Raw genomic sequence first — 22,576 nt, forward strand, 5'->3', positions numbered from 1 at the left:
TGAATGCAATTCTAATTGTGCTCTTATACATGTCTGCTTCTTAGGAAAAAAACAAAAACAAAAACAAAAACATGGATATAACCTGTTTGTCATTTTTGGATTAAACTCTGGAGAAAGGGTAATACTGTAATGCCGAAGAAACTGAGCAAGACGAGATTAGAGACCAATTCAATAGTTTATTAAATGGAGAGAAATACTGGGACCAATGGATCCATGGTTGATCCCAAGGCTAGACAAGACCATCATCTCAAAGAGTCTAGCTCCCAGTATCGGGACAGTGAGCTTTTTATAGAATAAGAAGAACAATGACATAATGGAGGCACCTAGGTGGGGATAACCTAATGGAGGGAGGTTACTGATATTCTAATGACATCTAAAATGGATAAACTTTTATCTTGTCAAACATTAAGAAGGAATGTCTATAAAACCTTTATCTCAAACATTAAGAGGGAAAGGTTATAACCTAAGGCAGAACAAGGAAATAGGACAATTGGAGAAACTGGATCACGACATTAAAAGGGAACTTTGGCATAACAATACTATCTTTTTTTTTTTTGATGAGGCAGTTGAGGTTAAGTGACTTGTCCAGGGTCACACAGCTAATAAATATTAAATATCTGAGGCCAGATTTAAACTCAGGTCCTCCTGACTTCAGGCTAGTGCTCTATCCATTTAAAGTCTGGCTGCCCTATTATCTCCTTTTTAAAATAAGGATACTGAGGCCCAAAAAGGTTAAGTGATTTGCAAATTATTACATTATAGGTGATACATATCAAAGTCAAGTTTTGAACCTAGGTCATCTGACATCAAAGAAGAGACTATTTCATTTCTTGTACTTGTATCCCCAGAGCCTCACCAGGTTCCTGGCACATAACAAGCACTTAATAAATGTTGATTGTTTAATTGAGAATGGATGGACTATAGTAATGAAAACCATACAGCTGAGGTGTTGCTCCTTTTATTTATTTTGGGCAGGAAAATGTAATTTCATGCAAAAAGTGTTATCTTTGCTTCCAGCTGTGAAATAGATACATGTTCTTCAAGAATGAGGGTCTCTTCTGGAAACCTCTCTGGTTGTTATTTAAGAGCAAGAGAAAATGAAAACAAACAAGAAAACAACAATCTAAGATAGAAGAAATAATTTTCTTAATTTTCTTCTCTCAGTGAAAACATTATAAGATCAAACTTTGAAGCTAAATATGAATTAAAAAAATAAATTATAAAGAAAACATTTGCATGCTCAGTGGAGGTCATTATAAAGAAATTTTATTTAAGACTCACCAAATAATAAGAAAATAGATAGGTCATTATCTTCACAGATAAAGGGAATAACCAGATAAATGAGATCCTAGATCAACTGAAATATTGACATATTATATATTATTTTATGTCATTATTGTCTTTTGTGAACAGAACCATAAATAGGAATTCTGTCATCTAGATCAACCATAGAAGGAAGAGAGAAAACCGTAAGGAACTTCAAAGAGTCTCAAATCCTCTGCCAAGATACCATCATGACTTGGAGCAGGGTGAGGCTAGATAGGAAATGAGCTACATGATTCATGAGAAGGCCTTGGGGCTCCATCTACAACACATGCTGACTTTCTTCTTCATTGCTTCATGGATAGTTTTCAGGTGAGTTCTTTGTAATTGTGTATAGCTTATAACCTCTGACCTCAAAACATAGCAAGGAGAAGCAACAAATATTTGGAAAAGTCAATGTATTAATACCAGGAGAAAGTAAAAATGTGCAAAAGATAAGGTAATGGGCTACTAGGTTCCTGGAAATTGGAGGACAGCTCAGGCCTAGGTAAAAAATCTGGAGTGGTCATTTGGCAGATCTGAGAGTCTATAGTGAAAGATCAGTGGAGATTTATGAGGTTCAAGGATGGCAGACTAGATGATTTCTGGAATAGAAAATTTTGTCCATTACCTTTCCACATCAATCTATGTAATTTATGCACTTTCTGTAGGAAACACATTTTTATTTCCTGTCTATTCAATTTCTCTCTCCCAGACTTCTATATTACTTGGAATGACTCTCACTTTTACCTATTCCTTTCCATATCTCTTCTTTTTCAAATTTCTAACTCCTGCCCATACTTCAGTATTCATCACATGTCTCACCTCCTTAAGCCTTCCCTGGAGATCAATAAATACTTTTCCTGACCTCTTAAGGGAATTCAGAAATCTTTATGTAGAACTAGGTCTAAGGCTGAAAATTTCATTCCTCCTAATCTCTGAAAGCTACAAGACAGCACCAGCAACTATCTTATTAAGTGACTCAGAATGATAAATAAGAACACATACCTACTATAGATGGAATAAATCATGTCTTACACATATACACATTGCTATTTTTCAAATGCATGCAGATACTCTTGGTTGATACAATACAAATTCATTAAAATGTCATTGAATTCATAATATTTGTCATTATGAATTTTCTGAATAAATGCATAAAATATTATAACTGCTAGAATGTGGGTGTCTAAAAATGTTTAAATGTGATAAAAGGTTTGCATGTTTGAAAAAGTTGGGAACTAAATGTCATATAGGAGGCAACCAAATGCTGTCTTACCAAACCTTTTATTGAATTAAAATATTATTTTGCCTTTTATTGTTAATGTTTCTCATATTTATTAATTTTTTGTGACTAGATTATAAGTTCCTAGAGAGAAAGAACTATGCTTTATATATCTTTCCATGTCCTGCCCTTGTACCCTCTTCCAAGTGATACTACAATGTCTTGCTTAATAAATATTTGTATATTTGATTTCAACTCACAATCATCTTATTTTTTCATTTTTTCAAGCAGATATTATTTATTATACTAATATCACAAATGAGACCACTGAGAGTTATAGAGGTCAAATGAATTTCCTAAGATTCCATAATAAATTGTGATAAAGTCTGTTATAGATTAAAGTTCAGGCTTCCATATATGCTTCCTTTGTGGGTGTGCTGTATGTATGATACAAACAAACACAGGAATTGCAAGAAAATCTCCATCATTCAGAGACAAAATTCATTGACTGAATAACATCCTCAATTTCAAATGTCAAAACTAAGTGGCAAGAAAACTGCATGGGAAGATTTCTTACAAATCAATATTTGAGCTAGAGTTGCTATAGGGGACTTAGTCCTTATTGAAAAGAAAACATATCTACTCTTCAAGGTGACCAACAAACCTCCCATGTAAGAAAGAGGCAGTTTGTATACCCTGACCACTTCTTCATTTTTAATAAAGCATGAATTATGTAAGTTGTTTCTAGTACAAATAGCATAGCAACTCTAAACCTAACATTGTGAGAGAAATTAATTTGAGGCAAATATCTTCTTGGACAGCTGGCATATAACAGAATAAACATTTACTTCAAAGTATCATAAACATCTTGATTTTTATTTAGTTAGCTTTCTGATGATTGCCTTAGAAATAAAAGTTCCCCATGTAAGTCAATAAGAAAATGAAATTTGACCATAGGAGCAGCTGAATATATCCTCAATAGCAATAAATGGTACTAAAATGGAAGTCAGGACCAGAGTTCTCTGTGACTAGCTAATGATATAATGTCAGATAGTAGCTAGCATTTATATAGTGCTCTAATTTTTGCAAAGAGCTTTATACATGTTACCTCATTTGATCTTCACAATAACCCTAAGGTTGGTGCTTTTATCATTATTCCAATTTTATAGATAAGCAAATTGAAACTGAGAAAGGGTAGGTAAATTGTTCAGGATCACACAATAAGTATCTAAGGCAAATTTAGATCTTTCTGATTTTAAATATGACAACTTATCTGCTATTATCAACTAGAGAAGTTACTCATATTTCATCAACCATAGTCTTTGCATCTGTAATTTCAAAAAATGGAACTAATATTAATAGTGGATATTTATAGAGTATTCTATGTACTCCCTGAACTATTTATAATATATATGCTATTTTACACCATTGCTAATTCCTGATATTAAGTTCTGGTTATGGGATATGGAGGGGCAGGTCATTTATAATACTGGGCGAGTATGCTTAAAGTTCATATAGGGTCTAATAGCCCAGAGAAATCTAGAGGAGGTACACAAGAAAAATTGACATACTTCTAAGGGTCATGGATCTGAGTCAACAATACTTTAAGTGGTTGTATCAATATACCAAGTGGGAATTATTAGAAAAGGACTTTCTATTGTCAGGCTAATTTTTTTGGATTGTGTGGCTTTACTCCATGAATTCACTAATTATATTTGACTGTTACTGCTCTGTCTGTAGGAGTGATGATCATCCTGCATCACTTGCATACTCTGTTTCATTTGAACCTTGTAACATATATCCACAAAGTCCTACTGTGATGCCTTTCTTTGTGGTGGAGAAATGAGTGACCCTGAATTCTATAAGGTTATATGAGTTAGACCACAAACTCTACAAGGTCCTGCCATACTAGAAAGACTTCCAGTAAGATATAGAAAACAAATCAAGTTAGTTTTTCAATCATTTAACTAATTATGTAAGAAAAGGACATTACTAATAGGCTGGCCAAATGATTAAAATATTTTTTTCCATAGCAACCACAAAGTAGAGAAACTTTTAAAAAATGATGCTTAGTCCTGTATAGTGCCTTCTGCTCCTATAGTGATGGTGACAAAATGGTGGGATGTGGGCACTGGGTGCTAATACTCCTACAGCTGTTAGATCATCAATAAACTTATTTGACTATAGATTTATTGTGAAATTCTTTCCAGTGACCAACAGGGTTATATAGTTATCCCTTCACATGGTGACTTTTCCCATCACTATTTTGATATATTATAGGTCAGCATAAGAAATTAAATGGGACTTTTTTGAGAGTTTTTTAGAAGCTGCAGATGGTATGAACAAATAACCCAAATTTTACATTAAGTTGACTGCAAACACTCCATAAAAGGAAAAGAAAATATTCAGACTTTTTTCATATGAAGAGAATGCCAAATTTTTTTGCAAGCATATTTCAGATAGTGGGGGCACTGTGTCTCTAACTCCTACTATGTAGAAGGGATAATTGTATTGCTCAGCAACTGAATCATAGGCAATTTGACTTTTTTGTTATATAAACAAGACCAGAAGAAAGAAGGAATTGATATCTAAATAGTGTAGGTTCATTTGGAGAGGTAAAAACAAGAAGAACATTAGCTAACACATATAACTGTTTTGGAGCCCAGCATCATAATCCTTGAGGAAGTTACAGAAGAAGTAGAAGGTCACTAAATGTTTCAAACTGAAGCAAACTTATATGCTCAAAAGTTTTATTTATTATTTCTCTCATCACTTACTTTTTATCTCATCATTTTTTCTTTCATTTCTAAACTTACTTATTTCTGTTGAGAATATCCATATACCTCTAGCCTCTTAGTTTTGTAATCTCACTCCTTACTTTCCCTCATTTTACATAGACTACCAGTAACTAAATCTTCTAGTTTTAATTTTTGTGACATCTCTTCATTCACATATCCTAGTTCAGATCCTTCTCACCTCTCAACTGAACTACTATCTGGTCTTAAGTTTGTCCTTACTCTAATCTACATTTCACATAACTGCCAAAGGAATATCTATCCATTTCACTATATAGATCTTTAAAACCCAATGGTTATCTATTATATCTAGGATTTTAAGTCAAGTTAAATTAACCAGCAATTATTAGGCATATGTTTTGTGCCAGGAACTATATACTGCACATTGGATAAAAAATCAACTATTTTGTTTAGCTTTTAAAGCTCTTTACTTCCTGGTCCCAGATTCCCTTTACCACCTTTTTTACATAGTATTACTTCTATGTACTTTGGTATCAAGCTACATTGGACTTTATAGTCTTCCTTAAGCAAGATATTTCATCTTTCTCCAAATCTTTGGACTGATGACCTTCTATGTTTAGAATTGTAGTGCCGGAGAAACTGAGGCAAGATAGAGATTAGAGAGTTTTTAATATTTTATTTGGATTTCTAAGAGGGAGAGATAGTCTGGAGGCAGAGTGAATCCATTCGGCCTCCAGGACTGAATTGGACTTTCGTCTCAAAGAATCCAGCATCGTATATGAGATTCCAATGATTTTTATAGGACTTCAGTGAGAAGAGAAACAAAGGCAGAAGGTTGAGAGCAGGAATTTTCAGGGACTGACCATAAATTTGGTTCTGACAGGTTGGGGGTGAGAACTATAAATTCTTACAAATTGAGAGGTAAGGAGGTAGTCAAACTAGAGCCAGAAAGTCTGGAGAGATAGAGGTAGGGGATGTTAATTAGGTATCTGAGATAGGACATCTGGAGTCTTATCTTTTGGAATGGCAGAGTGGCCAGATCTCTACAGCCCTAATTATCTCAGTCCAGGTGGTCAGGAAAGGGAGTTTGCAACCAGGGGGATTGAGGCAGAACAATTCAAAGAACTGAGGCAGAAAAATTTAGGGAAACTGAGGCAGGGCAAGAAAAGGAATCTAAGGCACAACAGAATGTACTCCCTTTTTAGCTCTGGCTTATAGAGTACATTACTTCTTTCTATGCTCAATATATGCCTATTTTCTACATGAAGTCTTTAGTGATTCCTCCAGTTTCTAATACCTTGTTACCCTATGTATTTATTCTAGATATATATCTATACTATGTATAGTTTTGTTCCTTTGATAGAACATAAGGTCCTTTAGAGCATTAGCTGTTTCATAGTTATCTTTGTATAGGTATTTGATAAATGCTTGCTAAATGATTGTTTATATTTATTAGATTTCTCCTGCTTGACACCAAAGAAAAGAATTAGGAATCATTGGAGGAAGTTACAAAGAGGCAGATTTAGGTTTTGATGTAAGGAAAACCCTTCTTAACAATCTGAGGTATCCAAAAGTGAAAATTATAGCCTCCAAAGGTAATCTCTTCTCTCTTCTTAAGTATTTCAAAAGTAAATAAAGATTAAAAGTGTAGCAGGTTATCCAATATTTTGGTCATCAGTCCTATGGCTTACAATTAAGGTAAAGTAAAACATAAAAGAGGAAAAATTATAGCAGTATTTTTTTCTAGGTTTGAAGGAAAGATTGTAATATTTTTATGTTAAAATATGTTTTTATATAAGTATAAAAATAGAACATCACAAGTTTAGGAGCTTTCTGGCTGTATGGTCCAGAGGGGTTAGGATAATTACTTCAAGGTATTTGGTAAACGCCTAGGAAGGCAGTTTTGAGACAATCCTGGACTTTCAGCTTGCTTGAATATAATTGCTTTCCCAAGTGACAAGGAGTATGCTAAACACTGGGATGCAAATAGAAAGTCAAAGATCTTTTCCCTCAAGGAGCTTACATTCTATTAGAAAGAGATAGATAACTCACCCTGGGGAATGTTGGGAAGGAAAACTTTGATGTGATATCGTGAATGAAGCAATAAGATGCTCCTTCCAGGAGCAATAGAAGAATTGTTTTGAACATGATTAAAAAAATGAGAAACTGGAAAGAAAAGTCTGACAATGAGAGAAATAGTAAAGGTACAGGTGGACTAAGGCAAGGCAACTGACAGAATGATGGTCAGGAAGTATGGAGTGACTGAAGCATGGCTAGAACTGGACTGAAATAGTGGACCAGGTGAGGCACTCACCAATCAGGACAATGGGGCTCACAGTACAGAAGTTCCTGGAAACCAAACTAAACCAAATGGCCTTACTTTTTCAAATAGGAGGAGAAATTATCAAGAACTTGCCTACATTGGGAATAGAAATAGTAAGGAAAGATGAAAAGCAGACTTAATTAAGCAATGACTTTTATAGACTATGTGATCTTTAATATCAGTATTATAAGTTCAGGCTAGAAGTATAGGGGACAGAGATAAGCCATTGATATAGGGGACTCAGGTTATGAAAGTCCTTTTTGTAAAAGGCAAATTGGTGCCTTTTTCTGTAATTTATACCCTTATGAGAGATGCCTAGAGAAATGGAAAATTAGATGACCTATCTGGGGTCACATAGCCAGTAAATGTCAAAGGTTGGGCTTGAAATCAGATTATTTCTGGCTTGCAGGCCAGCCCCCTCTACTAATCCAGGAAAGAAAGGTAAAACTTTTGCATTTATTCTCTTTCCAAGTTATGAGGGATCAGGACTTCAATGTGAAAGCAAGTTAGAAAGAATGTAAAAGGCTAAGGGAAATTCTGATTCCTTCTGAAAATTGGGAGGTTAGAATATGCTACAGAAGAGAGGTAAGAAGGACCATAAAATAAGTAACAAATATGAGGAGGAGGGCTGTTGTCATCCAAGGAAAACTGTTGGGGAACTTTTGTTATCTTTGTGCTTGCTTAGTGCCTGCTTAACAGTTTCTGACACAAAGTAGGCACTTAAAAATGTGTGTTGAATAATAACTGGTACTTCCAGACAAAGTAATACCCAGAGGAATAAACTATCAGTGGTAATTGGTGACTCCCTACTGGGAGTCTGTAGGACTCCTACCCTTGTAGGAGACTTGTCTGCTATGTTCCTGAGGCAGAATGTCACAGATCCTCTTGTGTCTTGCTAAGCCTGATGACTAAAACCTACTTCTGATGATTCATGCAGGGACAAAGCATCTTGCCAGAAGTAATTTAGAGACCATTGCTAAGTATTCTGAAAAGCAAGAAATTGAAGACCTTGAGAGCACAGGTAGTGATTTGATCACAGTTGATGATGGAAGTCAAGGACTTCCGAAAAGAAAGGCATATTCAGGAATTGAATAGGTAGTTAAGAAAATGGTGTTTGAGAATAGCAGTTGGATTTTTGGCCACAGCTTAAAATAGAGGAATGAGGTGATTCTGATCAGAGAGGAAATGCACATAACAAGGGGTGGTAAGATTTTATTTATTTGCCTAGATATTTAGAGTCTTAGAGTAAAAATATAAACATAGAAAAAACAGTAAAAGTATAAACATAGAAGATTAAACAGGATAGGAAGAAAACAGAAGAGGGTAAGCCATGATGTAAATCATTGGGGTAATAATCAACAAAGGCTAAAATAGATGTGGTATTGTCATCAGAATATATTTTAGATCACTAGACTGAAAGGAAATAATAGATGATACTATAAGGAATTAATCAGAAGTTTGATATTAATAAAGTGGTAAAGGGCGATTTCAGTTATTTGGACAATTATATACATTATATATAATTATTATATGTAATACATGATAAATATTTATAATATATGTATATACACATATATGTACAGATATATGTAAATGTTATTTTCACATCCCTTAATAATAATTTCATTCTTCAGATCCATTAAATTTACTAAGTGACTGATATGTTGATTTTAGACAACTCTTAAAGTTTCAGCTGAGGAGTAGATATCTATGTATATAAATAGAAAGAGTTTTGTCATTGGTAGTTTCCTATATCAATGAAATCCCAAGTTTCATCCAAAATAAACAAAAAGTTGCAGGTATAAGGCTTGTGTGAGGGAATATAAAAATTAAAAAAAAAAACATGCCATACTTGGGTTTGAATCTCCACTGAGCTACTCATTATCTGTGTGATACTAGTTAAGTCACTTAAACTTTCTGGCTTCTACTTCTTTTGTAAAATGAGAAATTTATTTTAAATGCTATATAAGGTCCTTTCTGACTCTGTGTGTATACTTTCATGAAACTTTGTGCTCTCCCTTGGGATTATGTTTTACTGGGCAAGGGAAAGAAGAGTATGAACACAGAAAAGTAAATGCAAATATGCTATTTTCAGAAGCTAGGTGGCCCAGTGAATAGAGCAGCAAATCTGAGGTCAGAAAGACTCCTTTCCCTGAGTTGAAATCTGGCTTCAGACACTTAGTGCTATATGATCCCAAGCAAGTCGCTTAACCCTGTTGGCTTCAGTTTCCTCATCTATAAAATTAGTTGGACAAGGAAATGGTAAACCATTCCAATATCTTTGCCAAGAAAACTCCCAATAGGATCATGAACATTTTGGACATGACTAAAAACAACTAAACACCAAATAATTTCATCAGCACCGGGGAAAGTATTAATAACTGAAGAAGCAGGAATAGCCTGATGTAGGAGTGTAATGCTGGAGAAACTGAGGCAAGATAAAGACTAGAGAGTTTTTAATATTTTATTTGAAAGGGAGAGATTTACTGGGACCAAATGGATCCATGCTTGGTCCCAGGGCTGAATGAGACTATTGTCTCCAAGAATCCAGCATCCAGCAGAGAATGTGAGTTCTCAATGATATATTTAATCGTAGTAGCTAAACAAATGCAGGGATGAGGTTGGGTTGGATGGGGGGTGGGGGTATGGAGTCCAAACTCTGGTGAGCAGGAGTCTCCAGGCAGGAATCATTAATCTGGTTCTGATAGGTTGCGGGGTAGGACCATAAATTCTAACAAACTGGGAGTTAAGGAGGTGTCCAATTTAGAGCCAGGAAGTCTGAAACTTAGATTTATAAACAATATCAATTAGATATTTGAAATAGGACATATGGAGTCTTATTTTCTGGAATTTCATATCTCCACAGTCCTAATGGGCAGAAAAGGAGGGTTGCAACCAGGGAAACTGAGGCAGAACAATTTAGGAAAACTGAGGTGGGACAATTTGGGGAAAATGAGGCAGGACAATTAGGGGGACTGAGGCAGAACAATAAAAGGGAACTGTGGTACAACAGGAGATGATGCTTTAAGAAATACTTTGAGTCTTGAAATGAACTAGCTAGGGGTGAAGTGGAAAAGAGGGAAGAGGAAAGGGAATAACCATTTATTAAGGGCCTACTATGTGCCTAAGATACTGTTCTAAATACTTTCCAAATATCTCATTTAATCCTTTCAATAACCCACAGAGGCAGGTGCTATTATTAGCTCCATTGTAAAATTAAAAAAAAAAAAAAAAAAACAACTGAGGCACATGGAGACTAATTGACTTGACCAGGATCACACAGCTAGTAAAAACCTAAGGCTCATCACATAAATTGTTAATATCAAATGTAATATTACCTGCCACTCCCTCATAATGATCCCAATGAAATAAAAATGCCAATATTATATTATATATTATGTATTATATATAATATATATAAAATAAAAATTCCAAAATTCCAAAAAAAAAATCCCAATACAAAATAAAAAATCCCTTATTTACCTACTACTCTAGATTAAACTGAGCTGAACCTCACAACAAGTCTACACTCTGGATCCTTTCCTTGTAAACAAAGCCAGCTGGAGCCAGACTAGTTTCCAAAGTAGCTTTTGATGTCCTTACCCTATCTGTTGGGTTTCGTAGTGTGAAGGGTAAAACAGTCAGAATGAAGTGGTTTTCCTTATTTTGATAGCTGAGGGCAACTGGCGTCTTATGATCAATTTCTAACTCACACAAGCTTCTCTCTCTTTTTGTTTCTAAAAATCTAAACTCTCCTAATCTCTAAAAATCTAAATCTCCTAATGGCACATCCTTTGGGGAGGCTAGTTTGCTATTGTTTTATCTTAATTAAAGTTGTCTTATTCATCCACTTATTTCAGAACTTGATAGGCTGAATTTGAATTTAGGTCTTTCTGACTCAAGTTTCTTCATACTGCAATGCCAAAGAAACTGAGGCAGGATAGAGATTAGAGAGTTACAATAATTAATATATTGGAGAGTTTAATTAATTGACTGGATTGGATTCTCATCTCTAAGAATTTAGTCCTGAATGTGGGGTCCCAGAGATTCTCTTTTTTTTTTCCATGACCAAACCATTATTTTGCTGTACAAATAGAATCAGACTCTGAAATATTGTACAATTAGCTTGTGAAGGAAATAAAAAATGCAGGTGGGCAAAAATATAGGGATTGGGAATTCAATGTAATGGTTTTTAGTCATCTCCCAGAGTTCAGAGATTCTCTATAGGGTTTAGTGATTAGGAAGAACAATGACAGGATGAGGGAGGCAGAGTGAGCACCGGATATTCTGATAAATTTGGAAGGTCTGGAGTCATGATGTCTAAGACAGAATGTCTTTCTCCTTATTTGGATTAAACATTCACAGTTTATAACCTTAGAGTAGCTAGCCCTAAATTATATCAGTATTAATGGTTAGGAGGGGGAATGTTGTAACCAGGCAGATCAATTCAGGGAAATTGAGGTAGAACAATTAGGGAAACTGAGATAGAATAATCAAAGGAAACTGTAGAATAACAATACCCAGTAACCTAAATTAAAGAGAAGGTGGATAATATAGCAAAAATTAAGATTTTTATCCAAGGGAAGGAAGCTGTATGTGTTCTATCATGTGGCAGCAAATGCTGTGGAATCTAAAGAGGGGGCAGGACATTGGGTTCTTATAATTTATTTGAGCAGAGAGTGAGGGATAGTCTCAGCTTTTACAAATTAAATTGTTTCCCATAACAACTGAAAGTTCAAGCTTGGAAATCCCTGAAGAGGGAGTTTAGGACATTTAGAAATAGAGACTGGGAGCTCTAATATCTGGTCAATCTCAATCATTTTTGGTTCTGGGAACTGTGATAGGGTCAACGTAAGTCAGTTGATAATCAATTGCTTTTCTAATCTATAATAGATATTTGTAAAATTCCTTACATAGCATTTGGTTTTCCAACTCCTTAATAGACAACATAGAATTTTGTGTCTTTTTGTCTCAACTCCTCCCTGAACTGTAAGTTACATGAAAGCAGCAGCTATGGTTTGCCTAAAGTTTGTCTATCTCTCATGCTTACCTCAGTATTCTACACATAAAATATGACATAATGTTTGTGGCATGAATAATTCAACAAATATCCAAATAAAGAATGACTATTTTGGCTAAACTTCAGATACCTGGAATTGTTTAACTTAAATATGATTTTCTTTAATTTAATGTAGAGGGAGTGATGTGTATGGGGTGCAGCACTAAATGTTGAGATTATTGTAGACACCAAATGTTGTGGTTCAGTCACGTGAAGAATTTGCAATGGCCAATCTCTTTGGTAAATGGTAGTATTTTGTATTTTAGTATTTTAGGAGAAGAGGTTATAGACAAAATGAAGAGATACAATAGACAGTATGAATGATAAATATGAAAAAAGATTTGGGAAGGCAATAGGGTTACCAAAGAAAGAGGTTTTAACAAATGACAATGGAAAAGACAAGTTCCCTAGTAGAACTCACAATTAACAAAAAGAAAAGAAATACTTAATGAGGTGGGAGTATACCATTGAATGGCAGGCTAAATCCATGGAGGAATTTAGCACCCTAAAAGAGTTTAGCTATAAGAAGGAGAAAGACACCATGAAGCAGAATGCAGTGGTGGGTTTAACCCCAAAGGAATTCAGCAAAGATGATTTGAGATTTATAGGGGAAATGTAGTTTAGAGGTAAGACATAATTTGGATTTCTGACAGGACATAGCAAAGTGGAGTTATCCGTGACCTCCACAGAGGGTGAAATTATAAGGTTGAACTGATTCCTATCAGGGATCTTCCCTGCTTCCCTAAAAAAAGTAATTTTATCAGTACTTCAGGCTTTCTTTGCCAACCCCAGTAACCCAGGACCTCATCAGAAGTAAGCCATCTTAATCCTCCATCTTTTCTTAGTGTCTGAGGCTTCCTGAATCTGCCTCTCTCCCTTGCAGTGGGCTGTCTATGGTTTGGATTTCACAGGCTTCTGACTCTTCTTAGAGTCAAGTTTGCTGCTTCTGGCTGTCCCTGGTCCTGCCTTCTTTCAGAAGACTAAAATCTTTAATTACCTGCTTCTTCTAATTGCCCTGGCATAGTACTTTCTCTGAGTGACAGAATGAATTTGCCACCTTAGCACTCCCAATCAGCTCTGAAGCCCTTCTCTTCTGAATACCTATTCAGTTCTTCCAAATAAAACTCCCCATTTCTCACTGCACTTGAGTTGTTGCTTTTTGCAATTTCCCTCTTCAAAGTCTCTTAGCATTTTAGGTTTGGTCTTAGCTTCTTGGCCACAAAGAAAAAAAGGGAAAAAAAGTTGCTAAGTCACTCATTGTGTAGTTTTAGTCCATGTCTCTGAAGTTCAGAGGTATTGCAAAAATTACTTTTCATAGACTACTAAAGATATTTATAATTGTAGAGTAATTTGAATTGAACTCCAAACAGTCTTCTTAAATGGGATATTTCTTTTTATTTTTTTAATTTTTATTATTTTTTTAATTGTAACTTTTTATTGACAGAACATATGCCTGGGTAATTTTTTACAACATTATCACTTGTACTCACTTCTGTTTCGACTTTTCCCTTCCCTCCCTCCACCCCCTCCCCTAGTCTTATACTTGGCGAGTAGTCTTATACATGTTAAATATGTTATAGTATACAGTATAGATAAAAAAAAAAAAGAACTGGGGAACTTTCAGGCAGGGTTGAAACAGAGCAGGGAAGATTGTCAAGAGATCTTTGCTTTTTGAAATTTTAGATTTTCTGTGATCTTGAGTCGAAATCCAAATAGCCAAATGTGTATACCAAAGTTCCCCAAATAATTCCAGGAGAACATATATACATTCCATGATGATAATTATGAACTATGTGAAAACCTTTGTCAATTGCAATAGCTGAAGCTTCTTAGGAACACTCTTTTTTTCCCCATTAAGGATTCTTTCCTTCTCTTTTTCGTTTTTTTTTCTAGAAGCAAATACACCAATCTTTCTTATCTTTTCTTTGAAATTATCCCATAATCAACAATGCACCCTATCTGAGTTGTATTTGGAGAGACATATTTAGCATCATCGTTTAGTTAAGAAAATATTTTCTCTTCTTTCTTGCAAAATATCTTCCATTTCTTTTTCAAATCTTCTTTTTCTTGGGTCCATTTTCAGTCTGTTTGTAGCAAGTACCTGCTTGCTTTTTTTTTTTAAATCATATTAGTGTTTTAAGTCTCAACATGAAGCTTATTTCCTATCATCACTGACCTGTATTCTTCCCCATCTCCCTTTCCCTCTGGACCCAGAAACAAGACTTCCAAATGATTAAGGTGATTCCTTCTAAGTTTGCCAACTCCCAGAAGAAGAGTTGAAAAGCTTTTCAAAGAACTGTAGTAAATACACTCATTTAATTTATTTTTTGAGTTTATTAGAACTATATCTAAGTGGGCAAAATGCTCATCTTACTGAAACTTCAAAGTGAAGGCACTCCCCTGCCTATAGATAAAAACATCAATCTATATATTTGAACTCATTTCTGCTTCAGTGAACTAGAAATTACACATACTCTGTTGAAGCACATTCAAAGAGTTGAATAATTTGCTCAACATCAATAAATCCTCAAAGAAACTGGTGCTGAAACAAAAATCAGAGATGTGAAAGTCATTAAATTTCAATCAACAATTTATGACACAAATTTTGAAGGAAGAAAGAAATTATTACTTTTTTTTTCTTAGAATTCAGTTTGACTAGGAAAATACAAGTGATCAAACACTACCATGTGGTCTTTAAGAAAAGGAAAAGTATTCATACTTAGCCAAGGCTACTTTGTCAACCACCAAATGTTTTATCAAATACACTTCACAGCTTGTCTGCAGACACACTATTATTATACATAACTTTGTTTTTGAACATTTTCAATAAATAAATAAATATAAAGGATTCCCTACTTGAAAAATAGGGAAAACTTTACCAGTTTTTTTCGTCTTTTCCATTTAGCCCAATTTCCATTATTTTCATGGAATCTGAGGGCATAAAGGGAGAGCAGAGATGAGTAGTGATGAATGAGAAAAATCTTCTTAAAACATTTTAACCTAGTTCCTTTCAAGTTTTTAAGTTGAGAGCATCTGTGAATGATTTGTTCAGTTCAGGGGAATAAAGGAATTTTCTGTCCATAACTCTGATAAGAATTAAACTTGAGTGATAGGGGAGAAAAATAAAGTTCAAAAGAAAGTCTTGAGGTCTTTTTAACTTATTTATTGGATGTGGCTAGGTTACATTTATATAACAAAAGGGCCTGAGAACGCCTTTTTCTATGGGAAAGAAACTGTACAGAAGTCAAAAACCTAGCAGATTTTAGCAGAGATCCATGGAGACAGCAGCAGTAGAATTCCTGGAATTTAGAGAGTAGCTAAAATACAGTTCAGTAAATGAGTCCAGGACTAAGTAGAAGATAGGACAGAGCAACATATGGAGTACCACCAGAGTCCATTGGAACTCTTTAGTGTCAAACGCTGGAGTTGCCTTGGATACTTATTTTCCCACTTCACGTGTTAGAATCTGTCCTCTTTTCCACTGGGTGTATGATAACCTGTGGAATATAGTATTTTTGTGGGAATGGGGGAATTCTTTCTTATGCCCTATGCTATTTAATGAAATATACTTTCATTTAACTAATGTATCCTCTAATGAATAAATCCAAACACATATTCATCCATTAGAAGGGGCTCCTGAGTTACAATTGTCAGCAGATGTTCTGTCTCTATACAACAAGCCTAGAAACTGAAAAAAGTATGGTTGGGGAATAAGAGAAATGGGTATAGTAATAGGAACAGATTTTAGGAATCTATATTTGTAAAACAATGTTTTGACCAATTTAGTTTAGTGACATTGTTTTCAAGTTCATTGAAATTTTCTACCTCACTACTAAATTTGAAATATTTTTAAGACCATAGTGGAATAAATAAATTCTTCAGTAGGAAGTCTGTGCTATTATAAACTATAGATGGAGAGATATGAGTGAGTTGCTAGGTTGTAGGTGAAGCTTTTTACTTAAAATTTGAAAGAAATTACATGAGAAGAGTTCATTAAGGTCCCCATTGTGCTGTGGTCAATCAGATTTAGATGTCAGTCAAAATCAACAAAACTAAATAAAGAGTTTTAGGTATTGGGCTGTAGCAGCAGCAACAACAACAACAAAGGCTAATTTCAAATGGAAACAGTATATTCTTGAAAAGCCAATGAAAAAGAAATCTAGACCCCTGAGGTTGAATGTAAGCTCTATTATTTTGAATTATGCCATGAACTTAACTACTTTACAATTCTGAATTCCATCTGTTAAAATGAGAACAAATGTTATAAGGAAAAAAAATGAATGAAAGGAAAGAGCTATGTATGAACATGAAAGGTCTGTTCTCAGGATAAGAAACAATTAAGTAGGACATTGTAAAAGGTTAAAATAAAAAAAACAAAATTAAAAAATTAAGTTCTAGGGTATAGAGAGAAGCAGCTAACACAGTTGTGGTGAATATTGAATTTAAATGTCTAAAGGATATTAAAACAAGGCTGAGAAGTAGAGCAAATGATGGAAACAGAATTATGATGATTATCCTTTTAAAGTCATATTTCACTTACAAAATAGCAAGACAAATATGCCCAGAAAAATAACTTGGGTTTTTTAACAATATTTTTGCAGTAACAATATGATAGACACTTCCTATCTGAATGAAGATTCATTTTTATTTTATTTGCATTTTTGGCCAGAAGCTAGCACTTCATTATTTACATGCCTGATGTGGTTATGTTTCATTACAAAATATAGCAATATGAGATAACCAAACGGAGAAAGTCCCTGGTGAATATTTAAAATGGTATCCTTCTCAGGACTGTGGTAACTGGGGCAAATTACAAATGCATGAATGAGTGAATATGACCAATTTAGAGATATGTGAATAATTCATCTTAATAATGTGTTTTTCAGCAAGGACATGGGCAATAGGGCGATGATTTTCTTTTGGATTAAGGTTAATAAAATCATCAAGCTGAATAGACATTTGTTTAAATTTTTTTTAAATGTCATATGAGAGAGAAATGGCAAAGTATAGAAAAAATTCAAATTTATCTTTCCCTTTCAATTTAAACAACAGAGAGGAGAAGAGTATTATTTTAAGGATGTTTTTATTTAAATGTAGGATGTTGTGACAAGTGACCACAAACAGAAGTTAAAAGGACACTAACTACTGGTCTATGTTCCAAAAATCTCTCTATCCTCAAATTATTTCAAATCCAACTGAGAGTATTTATCAGGTGGCCACTGTTTTTAAATGCCTCACCTACAATCAGAGAGTAGCTTGGGTAGTCAGTTATGGTTTCTTAGGATTTTATCTAATTATTTTGATTCAAAGTTTTTTTTTTTCTTTTAACAAACATTAATTTTATTAGAATTTTACTGGATGATATAATAAAACAAAATTATAAATAACATGGAAATATAGTGTATAACACAAACCAAAAAATTTACTAGAGATATGTGAGAAAAGAAATAGAAAATGTGCCTTGGGAATCTATGTCAGTACAAGAGGTTTATGACTATAACCTCAACAGATTAAATTCATACCAGAAAAGAATCAAAGGAAATTGAAATGTTTCTGTTATCCTGACTATATACATACTTTCCTGTTCACATTTACAATATTTTACAGAGCAGAACTTTATTATTTTCATTTCTAATTTCTTATGAAAGCAATATTTGCTTATGCAACAATATCTCACATATAACAAATCCAGTATAGGCACTGAGAAATGAGAATAATTATACTATTTTAAATGATGGGCAAAGAAAGAGTTGATTGTTTTTCAGCTGTATGATATTTCCAATTGCAATAAAGGCCCAATTCAGCAAAAACAATTCTAAACTGTTTCAGAACTCCTTTCCAATGGCTGAGGAATGCTTCTACCCAGCCTGATTGAGATACATGGAAATAAAGAATTTAGTAATAACATAGCCTATTTGGGATCCTACTTAGTAAAGGGAATAAAAAAGGACACATTAATGCTTCAGAATTTATAGATGTAAAGATGGCAAATTACCACTACTGCAAGATATCAAATGCCAGAAATTATGTCCTCTCCTCCCTTCACCAAAATTAGAGCAAATGGGTCACTATCATTCCATTTTAATATTCTCAAATGCTGATCCATTCATTCATGTAGTTATCAACCACATCAAGTCAATAACAGTCTACAGAAAACTGAAAACTAATAAAATACTTTAAATATGCTGTTCATGGTATATTTTCTTAATACTACTTCATTTCTATCAAAAATATTCTACACATTTCCTGTTATGGGAAACTTTATAGAAACTCTCTGGTAGTGTTTTCAAAGGTGAGTAAGAATAGCTTAAGATGTATTTATATAGCTAATCTTATGAAAACATCTTATGAAGACAACATACTATTAATGATATATAAAGATCACCCTTAGAACATACAGGGCCATTTTTTGACCAAAGTTAAAAAAAACAGAACACTCCAGGAAGGAGCGTTAGTTAATATGAATGAGTTAAATCCTTTGAATATTTAAATTTTTTGCATTTGATTTTCTTAATTCACAAACCTAAAATGTGATCTGCGTTCCCTATCTCTCTTCATTTAATCTTAGTCCAAATAGTCTGAGAAGGAATATACCCAGCTTTCTTAAAATCCTATCAAAAATCTAGCAAAATTGAAGAAAATCCATAGTCAAAGATTTTTATGCATTCAACTTTAATGATTTTATTTTAACTTGTTACTATATTTCCATGAAGTTTAGTGTTATTTATATAGGAAGATATAGTTTTGATTTCTGTGTGACTCTTACAAATACACTAAAATTAACTTTTAGATATTTTAAAGATACAACAAATGTTTCAATCACACTGTTTTACGTCTTTCTAAACTATATATTCCAGGTCAGCTTTGTGTCAACAATTATAAAAGGAAGGTACTAAGAAGAAGAGTGCCACAGAGCTTTTATGAAATTACTAAAATAGCTTAATAATTTTTAAATTCTAAAATATATACTGCAAACTTAATTGTTTCAGTTTTTGAATGTAAAAGGTCACACTTGCAGAAAAGAAGTTCAAAATCATTTGTTCAGGATCTTGTTAGTGTGTTAAACTTTTAAAAAATTGTGATTTATAATGTTTATATATTAAAAATACTAATTCTAAATGTCTATTCAACATAAATATTAACAGTATAAGTTAGGAAAAAACTATACTCTCTAGCTTCAAAAGTTTCAAATATTAAGGCAAATTATTTCTTCCAACTAAATTGTATTTATTTCATAAAAAAGTCATTTCCAAACATTCTATGCATAGTTGCAGAAGATTTTGCTAGACATCTTTTTGTGCATTAATAAAGTATCATATATTACATAGAGATGATAGTAGGTATGATTATATGTGCACAAAAGGAGTAACTATCATTTAAAGTACAAGTTTCATGACTGAGCATAGTGATCATCTTTTTTTTTTTTTTTTTTTTTTGGTGAGTTCGTGTATTACACACATATATGATAATGGAATAGTTTCTTCCCTTTTCTCTACAATGTTATAATTACATTTCTTCAAGTGGTAAGATAAGGATATGAACATATTTACATTCATTCACAGAACAAAATGTTGTCTTGAACTGCCATACTTTTCCCCCTATCTGTCATGATAAATGTCCATTAGGGTGTTTCCTTTATTCCCACACAAATATGACCAAATATGCTGTTCATGGTATATTTTCTTAATACTACTTCATTTCTATCAAAAAATATTCTACACATTTCCTGTTATGGGAAACTTTATAGAAACTCTCTGGTAGTGTTTTCAAAGGTGAGTAAGAATGGCTTAAGATGTATTTATGTAGCTAATCTTATGAAAACATCTTATGAAGACAACATACTATTAATGATATATAAAGATCACCCTTAGAACATACAGGGCCATTTTTTGGCTGCTACCCGCATACCTCATTAGCCATGATATATTTGAAAACTGACATAATTAAAGCCATCTAAAAATTCAGTAACATGTTGTAGGACCTTAAAAGGAAAACTACTTAGATGGTCATTATGTAAGGCAAAGCAAGTCGTTTTTAGCAGATTCTACCCAAATCATCTCTGATGGTGATTATGCACAATCTTTGCCCCTGGAGTCAAAGAACAAAATCTAAACCTCTAGTATTTATAACAATAATAAGCTAAAGGACACCTCTGTTCCATCTAGCCTTTGAGTTCAGCATAAATGTTACCATGAACATTCTTAGAATGAGAAGAAAATTATTTTCTTCTAAATAATTGTTCACAAACAAATGTAAACCTTGAATATTGCTTGATTTGGTATCTTGTCACACATTGTAATACTGAATCCAGTCCAAGTGTCTGAAAAGAATGTGGATTTGAAAAGTGTGGGATTACAACCTGAAGCAGAAGCTATTTTTCTTACCATTTTATTTGTGGCTAAAATTGCAGAAGGAAGTAAAAAAGTATGAATGACATACATCAACAAAAACAACTATTGGATACACCTCTTCCACTAAGAGAATCCCCTAGACAAAAAAGCAAAGCAGCTGTGTTTAGATTTAATTCCTCAAGATCCATGGAGTCCTCAGTAGTTTCTAAGTTTGTAATCTCTTCTGCTTTATATTCCTTTGCTTTGAACCAACAGGAACTAGTCAATTTAAATGACTGGGGTAGAATTAAAGAAAGGACATCCATGTTTCTCAATCCTTCTTGTTGTGATTTTCTCCAGTCTAATATTTCCCCTTCATTGCACTCATCTGGTAAGAGCATATGTTGAAACGTTCCATTTGGCAAAGTACTAGATTATTTTCCTTCTCCAAGTTTTGCTGCTACTGAAAATGAATCAGTAGGCAAAGCTCTGTTATAGGATACACATTCACTATTTATTAAATTATATAGATTTGATTCACCACTAAAATCCCCATTATGGTTCTTTACTATTTTATGTATATAATCCAAATAAAAATCATTACAGAATGCAGAAGTGCTATCAAAACTTTCCTTCAAGTCACAGCAAAAATCATTTGAGTCATTTTGTTTAGACTGGGGGTTCTGACCAGAGACATTATGGTCAAATACAACAGCTGCTCTCATCTCATATTTATTTGGATGTTCACAGTCTTCTGAGTCCTTAATCTTCAATCTACAGAATTTTGTTCTTCCATTTCACTTGGAGAAGCACTTGTTTTGTATTTAACATACTGATAGCTCATGTAGCAATGTTCAGGATATCTAATACAGTAGCCAAGCCTCTAGTGATTTCTACTGTAGCTTAATAAAGAGCACCATAAGAGACTCTCCATCAACAGACACTAAACCATTAGAGTATGGTACATTAGAGACACTTAATTTAACTGGAATTTGTTCTTTGGTGTCTGATATTTTATCAGTTGCTTTTGACATCCTAGTGGCAAGTTTAAGAGATTGTAAGAGCATTCTTTGGTCCAGAAGAGCCAATGTCATGCCTACTTGTTCCATTTCATTAAGGTCCCTACTTAGATTTTTATAAGATTTTCAAGTCTGCATGCCATCTATTCCACTCTGTAGTCAGTACACCACACTTGCAGGACATGTTTCTAGATATTCAGCAATTTGACTTCACCTGAGTGTAAAAGGACATCCTAAGCCCTTATTAAAACAGGGCACACATCCAAGTGGACATAATATGGGATGTTCATCAGCTTTGCACAAGTGAAAAACTGCTCCACAAACCAATGGATTGTAAATCAAATCTCAGGAAATCCCAGTTTTTGGTTTAGCCATGCATCAGCTGCTGAAACAATTCACATAGTTTGAATATTGCTTTTGCAATTCTCTTTCCTCAAAGTAAGGGTATGGGCTCATTGGGCACAGCCAGAAAGGACCCCTCTGCCTTAACCTCTTGTCCTTTGATTGCCAACCAAGGTGCCCAACCTCCAATGACATCCGCCCATTCCCCTTCTTCTCTTCT

General features: G+C 33.9%; 1 pseudogene; it reads right to left on the reverse strand.

The window, feature by feature from the left end:
- LOC100915653 overlaps positions 1-22,089 on the reverse strand; it is a 72,803-nt pseudogene extending 50,714 nt beyond the window's left edge.
- Between the last annotated feature and the right edge of the window lie 487 nt (positions 22,090-22,576).

This window comes from Sarcophilus harrisii, chromosome 1 (assembly GCF_902635505.1).
Source record: "Sarcophilus harrisii chromosome 1, mSarHar1.11, whole genome shotgun sequence".
In the NCBI taxonomy this organism is placed as follows: domain Eukaryota; kingdom Metazoa; phylum Chordata; class Mammalia; order Dasyuromorphia; family Dasyuridae; genus Sarcophilus; species Sarcophilus harrisii.